General features: G+C 50.9%; 2 protein-coding genes across 2 annotated transcripts in view; one reads left to right on the top strand and one right to left on the bottom strand.

The window, feature by feature from the left end:
* ECE1 (endothelin converting enzyme 1) overlaps positions 1-977 on the bottom strand; it is an 81,159-nt gene extending 80,182 nt beyond the window's left edge. Inside the window, exon 1 of the mRNA XM_081202991.1 lies at positions 939-977. The gene's annotated coding sequence lies outside the window, so the exon portion shown is untranslated. The remainder of the gene's footprint in view (positions 1-938) is intronic.
* Positions 231-15,592, top strand: part of ALPL (alkaline phosphatase, biomineralization associated) — a 60,162-nt gene continuing 44,800 nt past the window's right edge. Inside the window, exon 1 of the mRNA XM_081203106.1 lies at positions 231-349. The gene's annotated coding sequence lies outside the window, so the exon portion shown is untranslated. The remainder of the gene's footprint in view (positions 350-15,592) is intronic.

Raw genomic sequence — 15,592 nt, 5'->3', positions numbered from 1 at the left:
AATTACTTGCCTTGCCCCGGGTGCTGACAACCCACGCTACGCCACTGCTCCGACGCTCAGCTCCGCTGGAGACAGAGGAAGGGAGCTGCCTTTCCGTTCCCGCCCGGCAGAGGGCAGCAGAATCCCGCCTGGCTCTTGCGATGGGGCAGCAGCCAGTCCCTTTTCCTTCCCAGCCGAGAGGGAGGGGGGGGGGTCCAGTGACTGACACTCCCTGTCCCCCTCCCTCCCTCTCCCCCTTTAAAAAGGCCCGCGGGGCCCTCCGGCGATGCCCGCGCTGCAGGCAGATGGTGCCGGCGCAGTGAACGAGGGCAGCGGCTGGCGGAGGAGGCGACGCGCATCAGAGCTGGAGGTGAGGCTATGGGGACAGGCGCCCCCCAGGGAATCCCCCCTCCTCCGGCCCCCTTATTACTCCTCCGGACAAGGGCACGCTTTTCTCTCCCCCTTCCTCTTCTCTCTCTTTCTCTCCCTCCCTCTTCTTTCTTTCTCTCTCTCTCTCTCTCTCTCTCTCTCTCTCTCTCTCTCTCTCTCTCTCTCTCTCTCTCTCTCCCGGGAAGCAGCAGAGGCGCTCCTCTCCCGAGCTCCTTTCCCGGACCACAGCCCCCTGCCCATGTGCAGAGTGCCTTAGCTGCGGACTCCCTGGTTTCAGCGCGCCGGGAGACGAGGGGAAGGGGAGGCGAGAGAGATGATCTTTCGCTCCCCCGCGGCGCGGGGGGTGGTCCTCGGTGGAGACAAGTGGGCAACGGGGGTGGTCAAGCCCCCCTTCAGCTTCCTCTTGCTGCCAGCCGGGATGGGAGTTTCTGAAACGGATCCGAAAGAAAGGGGCGCAAGAGCCAAGGGCTGGGGGCAACACTTGGGGGGGGGGCTGCAGCGCGGAGGGGCAAAAATAAATAAATTACAAGGAGCTTTAAGGGAGATCAGAACACAGCCGGAGCTCTTACTGTGGATTGAAGGGAGCTCCGGGTGAGCCCAGCCAAGGGGTCTTTGCTCTGCTGGGGTGCAGTTCTGCAGGGGGTCCGGTGGAGAAGATTCCTTCCACACGGTCCGCTTCAGGTGGAGATGCCTTTTTTTGCGCCTCGGACCTCCTTCCTGCGACGCTGGTGCTCTCCCACTGGGCTATGCTCCTTCTAAAAGATTCTAGTCCTCATTGTTCCAAAGGAATTTGAAGAGGAGCGCAGGGAGCTGCCTGGTGCGGATTCAGTGTCGTCTGCACTGGCTGGCAGCGGCTCTCGGGCAAAGGTCCCTCTCAGCCCTAAATGCAGATGCTTTTTAGGATTGAACGGGGGGTGTGCAAAGCTGGGGGTCTGCCGCTGGGCCGCAGCCTCCTTGCCCCCACCCCCTTTCTCCCCAAGCGCCTCTGTGGGGCAGAGAGATTTCTGGCATGGTGGCTGCTCCTTCAGTTCCTCCAACAGGTCATTTGCGTCCAGCTAGGAAAGGCACTAAGGCAGTTTCCTCCTTCCACCATTCCCCCAAAGTCAGCAACCGTTTCCCCACCCCCTCCCCATCTGCGATGCATTAGGAAATTTATTCCTGCACCAGACATCGCCTTCCACAATATTCCTGTACGTACTGCATTTTTGGCTTTCAATAGCACCTACACCCAGCGATGTGGTTTCCAAGAACGACTGAAAAGTTTTTGCAAAGGTACCGTCTCCTTCGTGGTGGCAATTTCATTGCCTCAGCTGTTTGGGGTTGGGGTTTTTTGGGGGGGACGCCCCATTCTTTGCAGGAGTTTCCTTGCATGGGGCTCTGTCAGGTTACTTTATAACCCAGGCCAGGCAGCAAGACTTGAACCCAGGTCTCGCTGCGAGAGGAAGAGAGGTGAGAGATTCAGAAAACAGAAGCAATGCGAAACGAAAGAGTAAAGCGTGCTGTGAACATGTAACAAGGTGAAAAATCGCCCCAAACCTGAAAATAAATAAATGAGGGACTCACAACAAGGAAGAACATCATCAGACATGCCTTTCAGTTTAGCTGTCTGTCATGGACGCTTGAGCTGAAGTTTCTGCATTGCAGGGGGTTGGACTAGATGACCGTTGGGGAGCCCTTACAACTCTAAGATGCTATGAAAAGGCAAGCAAGAGGGGGCACAGCAGAAGTGTATAAAATTCAGGACGGCATGGGGAAAGTGAAGGGAGCAAAGTTTTCCTCCCGGTCTCCTTGACACTAAAGAACTCCAATGGAACGTTTGAAGATTCAGGAAAGATGAAAGAGAGTCCTTCACTCAGCACATAGTTGAACTATGGAACTCACTGCTGCAGGAGGCAGTGATGGCCACCAGGGTGGATGGCTTTAAAAGAAGATTGGGCAAATGTCCAGGGAGGAGAGGGCGATAGCTGGGATGGCTTTGCTCTGCCTCCAGAGCTGGATTCAGGAATGCTTCTGAATCCCAGTTGCTGGAAAGCACAGAATAATTACAACCACAGCCCCACAGCCTGTCCTTAGATGTGGTGTGTGGGCAAGACTGAAGAATTGGTGGCGGCGGGATGGGGGGGAGAGGAGAGGGAGGGGGAGAAGCCCATTTACAAAATGTGTCAAGTTCAAATGGGGGGAGGGGGAACCCAGCAATTTAGCAAACACATAATAAATTCAAAGTCACAAAAGAAAGCAGGCAGAATGAGACAGCCGCCTCTGTTGGCCCATCAGGTTATTGATGGCTAATTCTCCCTTTCTCCAAATCTTATAAGACCTTTGCAGCTGGAGTGCCTGATGGAGTGTGTTTCATCTGGCAGTTGCCACTAGCCTTACAAACCCAGGAGATGTCAGGGACGGGATGCAGTTCCCAAGTGCTTAAATTCGCTCTCTCCTTTGTCACTGCAACCCGCCTGTAGGGACATAGGAAGCTGCTCTTATTCCAAGTCAGACCAGCGGGTCCATCTAGCTCAGGGTTGCCTACACTGACTGGCAGCAGCACCCTGTGGGGTTCAGATTCAGGGGTCTCTCCCAGCCTGGAGATGGCATTGGGGAACTGAACGTAAGATATTCCTGCCTGCAGGGCAGGGCCCTCTGCAACGCAGCTTTGATCCTTCCCCGATTTGTTAAAATCATTTCAGTGCAAACACATGTCCCCTTCTAATATCATCTAGCCCTCAAAGCAAGTAAGAGATCTTAGAACTGTAGAGTCAGAAGGGACCCTGAAGACCATCTAGACCAGGGGTCAGCAAACTTTTTCATCAGGGGACCAGTCCACTGCCCCTCAGACCTTGTGGGGGGCCGGACTATATTTTGAAAAATATAAATACCTTGCAAGCTGGTCCCACAGCTGCCTCCGGAGGAATGCACTCTGCACGCACTCAGGAGTGTGTCTCCGAAGCCGTGCCAGCATTGCAGAAGTCAGTCCCCGTGCAGCAAGGAACTCTTTTCAAGGAAACGCCGCGCTGCGCCGGTTTAGCTCAGCGCAGGGACTGACTGAGTGGGCGGCAGGGTTCGCGGGCCAGATTTACTAGCCTGGTGGGCTGCATCTGGCCCCTGGGCCGTAGTTTGCTGACCCCTGATCTGGTCTAACCCCCTGCAACGCAGGAACATGCAGCTGACCCATACGGGGATCGAACCCGCAACCTTCGCGTTATCAGCACCATGCTCTAACCAGTTGAGCTAAGCTGTGCTATATGATTCCGAGGCAGCATAGGCTTTACTTGGTCAATGAGGCCAGGGGGTAGGGAAGGTTCTTAGCAAGCCAGGAGTTGCCTGATGATGCCGTGTGATTACAGGGTTTTAAAAACAGGGTTTTACTGTAGACTCCTTGCCAATATGTTCAGGCTTCTCTGTAACTTGAATTTTTGCGAGCGCCCCTTGCCTTCCTGATCTCATCACACCGCAGCTACAAGACTCCTTGATATTATATCTCAGCTCGCAAATGTATGACTAGCTGCCTGGACTTGATATAACATTTCTGCTCTGTTATCCACCCATGCCCTGTCTTATAGCCTTAAAGCACATAGGTAAAGGTAAAGGGACCCCTGACCATTAGGTCCAGTTGTGGATGACTCTGGGGTTGTGGCGTTCATCTCGCTTTATTGACCAAGGGAGCCGGTGTACAGCTTCCGGGTCATGTGGCCAGCAGGACTAAGCCGCTTGTGGCGAACCAGAGCAGTGCACAGAAACGCTGTTTACCTTCCCGCCGGAGTGGTACCTATTTATCTACTTGCACTTTTGATGTGCTTTCGAACTGCTAGGTTGGCAGGAGCAGGGACCGAGCAACGGGAGCTCACCCCGTCGTGGGGATTGAAACCACCGACCTTCTGATTGGCAAGTTCTAGGCTCTGTGGTTTAACCCACAGCGCCACCCGCGTCCCTTAAAGTGCATAGGTAAAGGTAAAGGTATCCCTGCCCGTACGGGCCAGTCTTGACAGACTCTAGGGTTGTGCGCTCATCTCACTCTAGAGGCCGGGAGCCAGTGCTGTCCGCAGACACTTCCAGGTCACGTGGCCAGCGTGACAAAGCTGTTCCGGCGAACTGGCACCAGAGCAGCACACGGAACGCCGTTTACCTTCCCGCTAGAAAGCGGTACCTATCTATCTACTTGCACTTAATTGTGCTTTCGAACTGCTAGGTGGGCAGGAGCTGGGACTGAACGACGGGAGCTCACCCCGCTGCGGGGATTTGAACCACCAACCATGCGATCGGCAAGTCCTACCCACAGCGCCACCCACGTCCCTTCTTAAAGTGCATAGCTTCCCACAAAGAATCCTGGGCACTGTATTTAGGAATTGTAAGCCCGTGAGGGGTGAGCTACAGTTCTGGGAATTATTTGGGACAAGCCGTATTCTTAGTTGTTGGATGGTGTGTGCATGCAGCCAGTTGATACTATAACTCACTTAATACCTTCATATCCCTCATATGGTGGGTTGCAGTGGCTCTGGTGAGAAACCAGCAGCAGTTTCCCCAAAGTGTATACCCTTCACGGAGCTAAACCTCTCTTCTTTTGCATGTCAAGGAGAAGGATAAGGTTATTGCAAGGCTTTAGATACGCCAGATTTCTCTCTCCCACCTGTGCTGATTTTCAGATGGTCTCGACTTTTATACTCGATGCTGGAATTATCTTTGTAATCCCATCCCCTTGACAGGCGATCACACAGCTATGCTATTGCATGTTTCATTGAACTTGGAAATAGGAAGGGCTGGCCCGTGGAAGAGCTTGTTTTCTGCTGCTTGACAGGATAGGACTCAAGCCAGTAGATTAAAAGGACAATAAAAGAGATTCCAATTAAACTAAATATTGCGCTGAGAGTTCTATATCCCATTACAATTCTCTTCTCAGTGGAGTAGGGATGCTGGTGATGCTGTGGTCTAAACCACTGAGCCTCTTGGGCTTGCTGAGCAGAAGGTCGGCTGTTTGAATCCCCGCGACAGGATGAGCTCCCATTGATCTGTCCCAGCTTCTGCCAACCTAGCAGTTTGAAAGCACACCAGTGCAAGTAGATAAATAGGTACCGATGTGGCAGGAAGGTAAACAGCGTTTCTGTCACAGTGTTCAGTTCCACCAGAAGTGGTTTAGTCCTGCTGGCCACATGACCCAGAAAGCTGTCTGTGGACAAGCGCTGGCTCCTCTGGCCTGACAGTGAGATGAACGCCGCAACCCCATAGTCGCCTTTCGCTGGATTTAACCGTCCAGCGGTCCTTTACCTTTTTACCTTATCTTTTAAGATATGAGCGGAGCCAGAGGCCCTTTCTCACACAGCACAATGTTGGGGGAATCCTCTTTCCAAGCTCTATCTTCTACCCAGTTCCTCCTAAGCTAGCCTCATGCTGCCTTCAGGGTGGTGGAGAATCTTGCCCCCATTCCCAGGGCTGCCCTAAGATTCAACTGTCCATCCGGTTGGATTCTGCCTGTGGAATTGGGAGTGGGGAGGATGGTGAAATCCTGCCCTTTTTGCCTCAGTCAGCAAAATATCTTGGGCAGGCCCTGATTCTCCCGTGCTCGGAGTTAAGGCTGCAGCCCCTATGCATACAGCTGTATAGCATGGGGCTTACTTCTAAGTCAACCTGGATTGGGTTGGGCTGTGACTCAGCTGCAGCGATCACAGCTGAAACATGTCGGGATTCCTTCTGTGTCCTTTTGGAGCCAGATCGGTAATGAACGAGAGCGAGCGAGAGACCCAGGGAAGGGCACATGGATGGTTTGCAGAGCACTCTCCCGATCAATGCAATGTAATTAAAATGTTAAAGCGGGTGTGTGTGTGTGTGTGTGTGCTCTTGCGTGCAAGAATTATTCAGGCTGCCCTCCATCACTCCTTTACCCCTTTGGCACTGAGTGACGTCCTGCTGGCCACGCGCAGCAAGGTCTGCCGATGCCTCCAGGGGCCTCTTCCAGTGATTATGGATTTAAAAATATAAATAAAAAGAGAGAGGGGCTGGGCTGGGCTGGGCTGGGAAACACTTGCCAATTTCGGCTTCTCATTTTTCCAGCCAAGTCCAGTTCTCCACAGTTCCACATCAGTTAGAAAAAAAAGTCCAAATTAAAATCCACCCTAATACACATTTCCCCCTAATATACACTACTACGTGTGGCCTAGGACCCACATAACTACAGGACTGCCTCTCCTGGTATGCCCCGTGGAGGACCTTAAGGTCCACAAATGACAGCACCTTGGAGGTCCCAAGTTGCAAGTTGGTTAGATTGGTCTCAGCTAGGGCCAGGGCCTTTTCAGTATTGGCCCCAACTTGGTGGAATGCTCTGTCACAAGAGACTAGGGCCCTGCGGGACTTGACATCTTTCTGCAGGGCCTGCAAGACAGAGCTGTTCTGCCTGGCCTTTGGTTTGGACTCAGTCTGACCCTCATATTTCCCTCCCCTTATGGTTTTGATCTATGGGTTACTTTCAAAATGAGGCTGCATTTTAAATTGCATTTTAACCTGTATTTTAAATTGGTTCCCCCCCCCCCATTATGTTTTTACTGTAATTTTACTGTTGTTAGCTGCCCTGAGTGTGGCTCTGGCCAGGGAGGGCGGCGTATAAATAAAATTTATTATTATTATTATTATTAATATATACCTAATATACATGCCATTTCCCCCAATACAGTATACAGTCAAACCTCGGCTCCTGAATGCCTCCGTTTTGGAACGTTTCGGCTCCCAGACGCAGAAAACCCGGAAGTAAATGCTCCAGTTTTTGAACATTTTTCGGGTGCCGGACATCTGACACGGCTTCCGTTTGAGTGTGGGAAGCTCTTGCAACCAATCAGAAGCCACGCCTCGGTTGTCGAACATTTCAGAAGCTGAATGGGCTTCCGGAACGGATTACGTTCAACAACTGAGGTTTGACTGTACACATTTTTTTCCAAAGCGACTCCTCTACAAATAATCACTAAGATGTGCATCTTTATGCGCACTTCACATCAGTGCATGCTGGCATTTTTGGGGGGGAGAGTACACACCAGCTGGAGAAGCACATTGCAAAATTCAGAGATGTGAAAATTTCTCGCATTCTTTTGGACAGTGCAACTTAGGGAGGTCTGCCTTTAAATGAGAACTGACTCAAATGTCCTCCTTCCCCTCCAGTCATGGGAATCTTTCCTCTTAAGTCTAGTTGTGGTGTGTGTATCCATGACCCCATGTGTCTCCTTTAACCTGGTTATGGGTGTGTGAAACAGGGTTGCATGTTTGAGCTTTTTGAGGCCAAAGCTGTAGAGCCTTTTTTAAAGTTTTGCCCAAAGTTGTGGAGTTTTTTTCCCCTTTTTTCTTTTTGCAAGATCTCGAATAAAAAAGAGAGTTTTTGAACTATTTTTAAGGAAATTTGGCAAAATCTAACACTTCCAACTTGAGTTGCCATACGTCTGGATTTTCCTGGACATTTATGCTAATTCCACCCATAGCTGTCAACTTTTCTTGCGAGGAATCCTGTTTGGAATAAGGTAATTTCCCGTAAAAAACGGGAAATGTTGACAGCTATGATTCCACCCGTAATCCCAGCAATGTCTGCAAAGTTCCAGATGTATAGCAACCCTAGATCCTGTATCTGGGGGGAATTAAGCTGGCTGTCTTCCTCATAATTTCCACCCCCCCAAGCAAATCAGAGGGTGGATCCATCAGCTGTTAGCTCTCATGTTTAGTTCTTTGGTTTCTTGTTTCCCCCAAGCTTACAGCCTGTTCTCCATATTTCCACAACAGTTTGTGAATGCCTAAAAAAAACAAAACAAAAAACTTCCAGAACAATTAATCAGCATTTTAATGTGAATTTTTCCTCATCAACACAATTTTGTTCGTATGCAGTCCTGACTAACAAACACCTTTTCGGCAAGCAGATTTGGTCCACCCAAAATGACATGCACACGCCACTGGGGGTGCCTTGAGACCCCACAGTGTCACGCTTGGCCCCATGGAGCTGTGTGATACAGGGGAGTCTGAAGTTTATTTTTCCATGCTCCTCTTCTCGGGCAAGGTTCTTGAGCCTGGCTTGACCAGGATCTGGGTGCTGTTGGAGGAAATGGATTTTCTAGATGAATTTCAATCAGGGTTTTAGGCCTGGTTTGGGCACAGAAACTGCTTTGGTCACCCTGTATGATGACCTTCATCAGGAGAGAGACAGGGGAAATGTGTCTCTGTTAATTCTCCTCAACCTCTGAGCGGCTTTCGATATACCGTATTTTTTGCACCATAACACTCACTTTTTTCCTCCTAGAAAGTAAGGGGAAATGTCTGTGCGTGTTATGGAGCGAATGCCTGCGGGTGGCGGGGGGATCTGCTGCAGTTGTGAGCAGAGGATCTATGGTTCCCCTTCCTTCCCTCCTCCGTGGTTACAAAGCATGGATCCACATGGATCCTCATGATTTCTGCATTGGGCTACTCCAAACTCACTGTCAGATCACATGTCTGTGGCCACAGCATGAACCACAAAAATCATATATCCACTATTTCGTTTAGAATATTTTTTTTTCTTGTTTTCCTCCTCTAAAAACTACGTGTGTGTTATAGTCTGGTGCGTGTTATAGAGCGAAAAATACGGTAATCAACCATGGTATCCTGGAGCAGCTATCTGAGTAGGGGTGGCTAGCACTGCTTTGCGGCGGTTCTTTTCCTACTAAGTTGGTCATTTCCAGAGGGTGATGCTTGGGGAGCAGGGGCAAACGAAGGCGTCGTGACACCCGGGGCAGGGTGTCGCTACGTAGCGACGCCGAACATGCGCTGTATATAGCGGTTTGCCGCCAGTGCCAGGACCCTCTGCTGGTGATGGCTGCTCACGCCGCCGCGAGCCCCCGCGGGGTGCCTTCTTGTCACCCCCCCGACATGGCACCCAAGGCGCACCGCCCCCCGTTGCGCCACTGTTGGGGAGTGCTTTTCAGCCCCATAGAGCCTTCAGCGAGGGGCTTCTCAGGGTCTCATTTTTATCTCCCCTGTTGAGTGGAGTGATCCAGAGGTTTGGAGTACATTGTCAGTAGTCTGCTGACGGCACTTAGCTCTACTCCTCCTTTATATCTGCAGGCAGTGGCGTAGCGTGGGTTGTCAGCACCCGGGACAAGGCAAGTAATTTGCACCCCCTACCCCGTGGATTTGCGCCCCCTAACCTGTGGATTTGCGCCCCCTAACCCTAATCCCCAGATGTTGCGCCCGGTGCGGCCGGCCCCCCCTGCACCCCCCACGCTACGCCACTGTTTGCAGGTGAGGCAGTGGAAGTGCTGGACTGCTGCCTTGCCTCAGTATTGGACTGGATGAGAGCCAACAAACTGGAGCTCAATCCAGATAAGACAGAGGCAATCTTAGTGGGCGGTTCCCTAGACCAAATAGATTGGAGGCTGCCTGCTCTTAAGGGGGTTACACTTCCTCTGAAGGAGTGGGTATGTAGCTTGGGGGTCCTCCTGGATCCTTTGCTGTCACTTGAGGCTCAGGTGGACTCGGTGGCATAGAGTGCGAAGGCTGGTGGCCCAGCTGTGCCCCTATCCAGACAGGGACAGCCTATTGTCTGTGCTCTGGTAACCAGAGCCGTCTTTCCCATTGGGGTTAGTGGTGCGTTGCGCCAGGGCGCCGGCCTCTCAGGGGCGCCCTAGCGAGTGGGGGAGCTGCACGGCTTTGCTGGCAGCCTTCCCTTTCCCAGCACGTTTTCCTGCTTTCGCCGCCACCACGCCAGGGATTGGGGCGGTGGGGGAGGCAGAGGACATTTTCCACCACCCCCTCCCTTGTTTTGGAGTTGCTGGGGTGGGGCGTGCCGGAGGGATCTTTGCACCACAGCGCCGGATATGCTTAAGACAGCCCTGCTGGTAAACCTCTAGGTTAGATTACTGCAATGCGTTATAACACGGGGTTGCCTCTGCAGATGGCTCAGAAATTTCAGTTGGTGCAGAATTTGGCAGCCCGGTTGCAAACCATGGCAAGACGGTTTGAGAATATGACATCAGCCCTGGCCCAACTGTTCAGGGCTGCCAATTAGTTCCTGTGCCCAATTCAACGTGCTAGGTTTTGACCTATAAAGCCTTAAATGGCTTAGGACCGCAATACCTCAAGGGCTTCCTCTCCCCATATGAACTGGCCCAGACCTTGCAATCATCATTTGATGTTGGGATACTGCCGGGGGCATCAGGCAGGCCCCCAGCTGCCTCAAGCCACCGGCTCGCAGCTGGACGATCACCCAGTGGCGTAGCGTGGGTTGTCAGCACCCGGGGCAGGGCAAGTAATTTGCGCCCCCTAACCCGTGGATTTGCGCCCCCTAACCCTAACCCCCAGATGTTGCGCCCGGTGCGGCCGCCCCCCCTGCACCCCCCACGCTACGCCACTGCGATCACCTGTCTCCCTTGGAACAGCATCAAACAGTGACACGAGCCTCAGATACATTTAGAGACCCGTGCACGCTCTATCAGCAGAGTGTGTAAATCTTCTCACAGCAGAAGTGGCAGACAGAGAAATGTGTAAGCATCTTTACAGCATTTATTCAGCATAGTTGAGGAACAAAGGAAAACATGTCTGCTTCCCTTCGTCTCCAGCAAAACAGCTAAAAGCAAAAGTAATATACAAACAGAAGATCCCAGAAAGTGCTGGAAGGAAACAGGCATGTGACACACAACAGTCATGCTTGCTCCCTTTTAAGGTGGACCAGAACTATATCCTAACATTTGAGGCCCTTCTTTGTGTGCCTCTGTGAGGTTTGGACAGTAGCAACATGAGACGGGGCCTTTTCTGTGGTGGCTCCCCATCTGTGGAATGCTCTCCCCAGGAAGGCTCTCCTGGTGCCTTCATTGAATATCTTTAGGCACCAGGCAAAAGCATTCCTTTGGCTGATTCAACAATCTACAGCCTTTTAAACCATGTGTGTCTGTGTTTAGGGGGGATGCTATTGTTTTCATTTGTGATTACGTATGCATTTTTGTGTTTTCATATTGTAAACCACCTTCTGGTCTTCAGATGAAGGCTGGTATAGAGATTATTAATAACTATTCGGGGATGGGAAGGCATGTGCATTATACCTCCTTATTCAGGCTACTCACCCACCTATGTATCAAATCATGAACTTTCAGAAACAACTTCAGCCTTATGAGCAAACCAGGGAAAGTCCGCTCTTGCATATTCCCCGGAATATGTGAGTTTAGCCCAGTTCCTCTCTCAGCCCATCCCTTCTCACAGGGCTGTCCTGTGAGACAAAAGGATCAGAACTATGAGGAACTATCTGACTGCGAGAGGTACTTATGGTTGCACAAATTGCATGGAGATGTGCCAGTGGAAAAATGTGAAAGAGGCACCAGATGTCCTTCAAAAGAGAGAGAGAATGATATAATTTCTCTCCGACCTGCCCAAGTACACGAGCAACTTGCAAAATCATAACGAGGTTTTGCCGTCCATCCACGCCCTCCTCAAGGGGCACAGCCAGTGCCAGATTTGTTTGGCACAGTTCTAGGCAGTGGAGGGTGGAGGCCCAACTCAGAGCTTGCGGGAAACCTCTCTGGGCTTTCCTGGTTCTTTCATAGGCCGTTACCAGGGTTGTCCACAGAGGTGGGGGAAGAGTGGGAAGAGTGTGCATCACGGGGGTAAACCTCAGGCAAGAGAGGAAGGCCATGGCTTCCTTGGGCTTCTGCATTATATAATAATAATAATAATAATAATAATAATAATAATAATAATAATAATAGTAGTAGTAGTAGTAGTAGTAGTAGTAGTAGTAGTAGTAGTTGTTGTTGTTGTTTAGTCATTTAGTCATGTCTGACTCTTTGTGACCCCATGGACCAGAGCATGCCAGGCATTCCTGTCTTCCACTGCCTCCCGCAGTTTGGTCAAACTCATGCTGGTAGCTTCGAGAACACTGTCCAACCATCTCGTCCTTTGTCGTCCCCTTCTCCTTGTGCCCTCCATCTTCCCCAACATCAGGGTCTTTTCCAGGGAGTCTTCTCTTCTCATGAGGTGGCCAAAGTATTGGAGCCTCAGCTTCAGGATCTGTCCTTCCAGTGAGCACTCAGGGCTGATTTCCTTAAGAATGGAGAGGTTTGATCTTCTTGCAGTCCATGGGACTCTCAAGAGTCTCCTCCAGCACCAGAATTCAAAAGCATCCATTCTTCGGCGATCAGCCTTCTTTATGGTCCAGCTCTCACTTCCATACATCACTACTAGGAAAACCATAGCTTTAACTAGATGGACCTTTGTTGGCAAGGTGATGTCTCTGCTTTTTAAGATTTATACCCCGCCCATCTGGCTGGGCTTCCCCAGCCACTCAGGGTGGCTTCCAACAAAATATTAAAATACAGTAATGCATCAAACATTAAAAGTTTCCCTAAACAGGGCTGCCTTCAGATGTCTGCATTCAAGGGCAGAAGGAGCCATTTGTGGAATGGGGAAGTTCTGCTTAATCTAAGGTTACCAGATTTCCCCCCAATGAATCTGGGGACACTTTTCAACTTCAGTTGATTTTGTATGGGGACTGATTTGTAAATCCGGGGACTGTCCCCAGGAAACGAGGATGTCTGGTAACCTTAGCTTAATCCTCCTCTACAGGATCACCCCCCCCGACGTCTTTGTTGCGAACTTCTCAAGGAAGTGCCAAAACTTTGTGGTGGTTGGCAGCAGGTGCTGGGTGTGGTGAGGGGCAAAGCCTCTGCTTGGCATGCCTTCACATTTCCAGTTGAAATGTGGGTCTCCGGTCTGATGAGCTCTGGCTGATGGTCGGAGTAGACTAGGGTGGCTTTAAAGGACGGCTGGGAGGAAGAGGCTACTAGCCCCAATGGCTAGTAGTGCTAAAAAAAAGGTAGGTCCATGAGGTCCAGTCGTGGCCGACTCTAGGGTTGCAGTGCTCATCTCGCTTTATTGGCCAAGGGAGCCGGTGTACAGCTTCCGGGTCATGTGGCCAGCATAACTAAGCCGTTTCTGGCGAACCAGAACAGCGCACTGAAACGCCGTTTACCTTCCCACTGGAGTGGTACCTGTTTATCTACTTGCACTTTGACATGCTTTTGAACTGCTAGGTTAGCAGGAGCAGGGACCGAGCAATGGGAGCTCACCCCGTCGCGAGGATTCGAACCGCCGACCTTCTGATCGGCAAGTCCTAGGCTCTGTGGTTTAACCCACAGCGCCACCCGCATCCCTCGTGTCCCTGTGTAGTGCTGGTGGTCAGCAAAAGAGGTTTAAACACTCTCTCAAGGCAAATCTTTAAAAATGTGGGATAAACACGGACAACCGGGAAACACCGGCCTGCGAGTGCTCCACTTAGAGAACAGCCTTTGCCAAAGGTGTTATGGCTTTGGAGACACTCGAACTCAGGACACAAGGGAGAAACATGCTAAGAGGAAGGCATGCTTTGCAAACCCTCGCCGTGATCAACTCCCGCCCGGAAACCTCTGTCCCCACTGTGGGAGGACGTGTGGTTACAGAATTGGCCTCCACAGTCACTTATAGACTCACTGTTAAGACCAGGCTTCCCCAACCTCAGTCCTCCGGACGTTTTTGGTGTACAACTCCCATGATCCCTAGCTAGCAGGACCAGTGGTCAAGGATGATGGGAATTGTAGTCTCAAAACATCTAGAGGGCCGAGGTTAAGGAAGCCTGGTTAAGACCTTGTTTATGGAAGATGATCTTACTTGGCTAGGAGGGATCGCAGAAGAAGAAGAAGAAGAAGAAGAAGAAGAAGAAGAAGAAGGAGGAGGAGGAGGAGGAGGAGGAGGAGGAGGAGGAGGAGGAGGAGCTCTGAAGTCTCTGCAGTCAGAGTCAGCAATGCATCCGACTGCCAGTTTCAGGAAGCTGCTGGAGGGAAGAGTTGCTCTCATGGCTGGGTCCTTGCTTGTGGGCTCCCCAATGGGGCATCTGGTCGGTCAGGATGAGAACAGGAGGCTGGATCCGGCACCCAGGCTCTTCTTAGGATCTTATGACTGGCCTTTCCCTGACCTGATGCCTTCAAGGTTTTTTTGGACTACAGCTCCCATCAGCATGAATGGAATTTTGCGTTTCTTCAAACAAAATGTGCATGCTGCTTAATTGTAAGCAACGGGCTATGCGCAACTGAGTCCTACTCAGAGTAGGCCCATCGAAATTAACAGGCCCAAGTCAGCCATGCCCATTAACTTCAATGGGTCTACTCATTGCGTAGCAAACCCATTTCCTCTAAGCCAGGCTTCCTCAAACTCTGCCCTCCAGATGTTTTTGTCCTACAACTCCCATGGTCCCTAACTAGCAGGACCAGTGGGCAGGGATGATGGGAACTGTAGTCTCAAAACATCTGGAGGGGCGAGTTTGAGGAAGCCAGCTCTAAGCCAGCCTTTCTCAACATGTGGGTCCCCAGATGTTGTTGAACTACAACTCCCATCACCCCTAGCTAGCAAGGCCAGAGCTCAGGGATGATGGGAGTTGTAGTCCAACAACGTCTGGGGACCCACAGCTTGAGAACCACTGCATTGCAAAGAATATAAAGCATACCTTGAAGCTGTCAATAAGAATCAAAGTTAAAGGCGCTTGGAAAAAAACCTAAGCACATAAAGTATTTGCTGGGGAAAGTACCGATTAAAAGACATCAACTCATACGCATCTGCCTAGGCAGAAAAGATTTTAGCAAAAGAATACGGTGAAGATCAATGGGCAGGGAGTTCCGAAGTGCAGGAGCTGTTACACTAAAAAATAAGGAGAGAGAGTTACTATTCATACAGCTGTGGTGTCCTAGGAGTTGTAATCCAAAACTTCTGAAGGGCACCAGTTTGGGGAAGGATGGGGTAGGTTGTAATTGTTATTGAGTGGGTTTTTTTTTTGGGGGGGGAGATCTGTTGTGGGGATGCCAAGGAACCTGAGAACCGGTGTGAAGCGATAGCGAGAATGTAAGAGACTTGGCTTCAGAACCCTGCTCACTCAGGAATAACTTTGCCTCAGTCGCTGTGATACCGCCTGACTCGCTCCACAGGCTCATTGTGAAGAAGATAATCTTAGCCCAGGCACTGCCAAGCTCCGAGCTGGCTGCTCGGAGGAAGAAAAGTTGGGAGTTAACTTTTCCAGCCAAAAGGAGAGAACAAAAAGCAGCCGTAGGAATCTCCAAGGCAAGGGAGAAGGAGCTGTATTGAGAAGTTGGGGCCCTTCTGCCCATTTTACAGCTATTACTGAGGCAGCCCATTAAAGCAATTTTAAAACGCCTGTGAAGCCAGGAATAATGGGCCGTCGCTCAATGACATGCCTTGCATGCCGAAGGTCCCTGGTCTGTTT

This window comes from Podarcis bocagei (assembly GCF_964188305.1).
Source record: "Podarcis bocagei genome assembly, chromosome: 7".
NCBI classification, from domain to species: Eukaryota; Metazoa; Chordata; class Lepidosauria; order Squamata; family Lacertidae; genus Podarcis; species Podarcis bocagei.
Note: the sequence above shows the minus strand (reverse complement) of the source record. Positions and strands in the feature narration are given on the sequence as shown.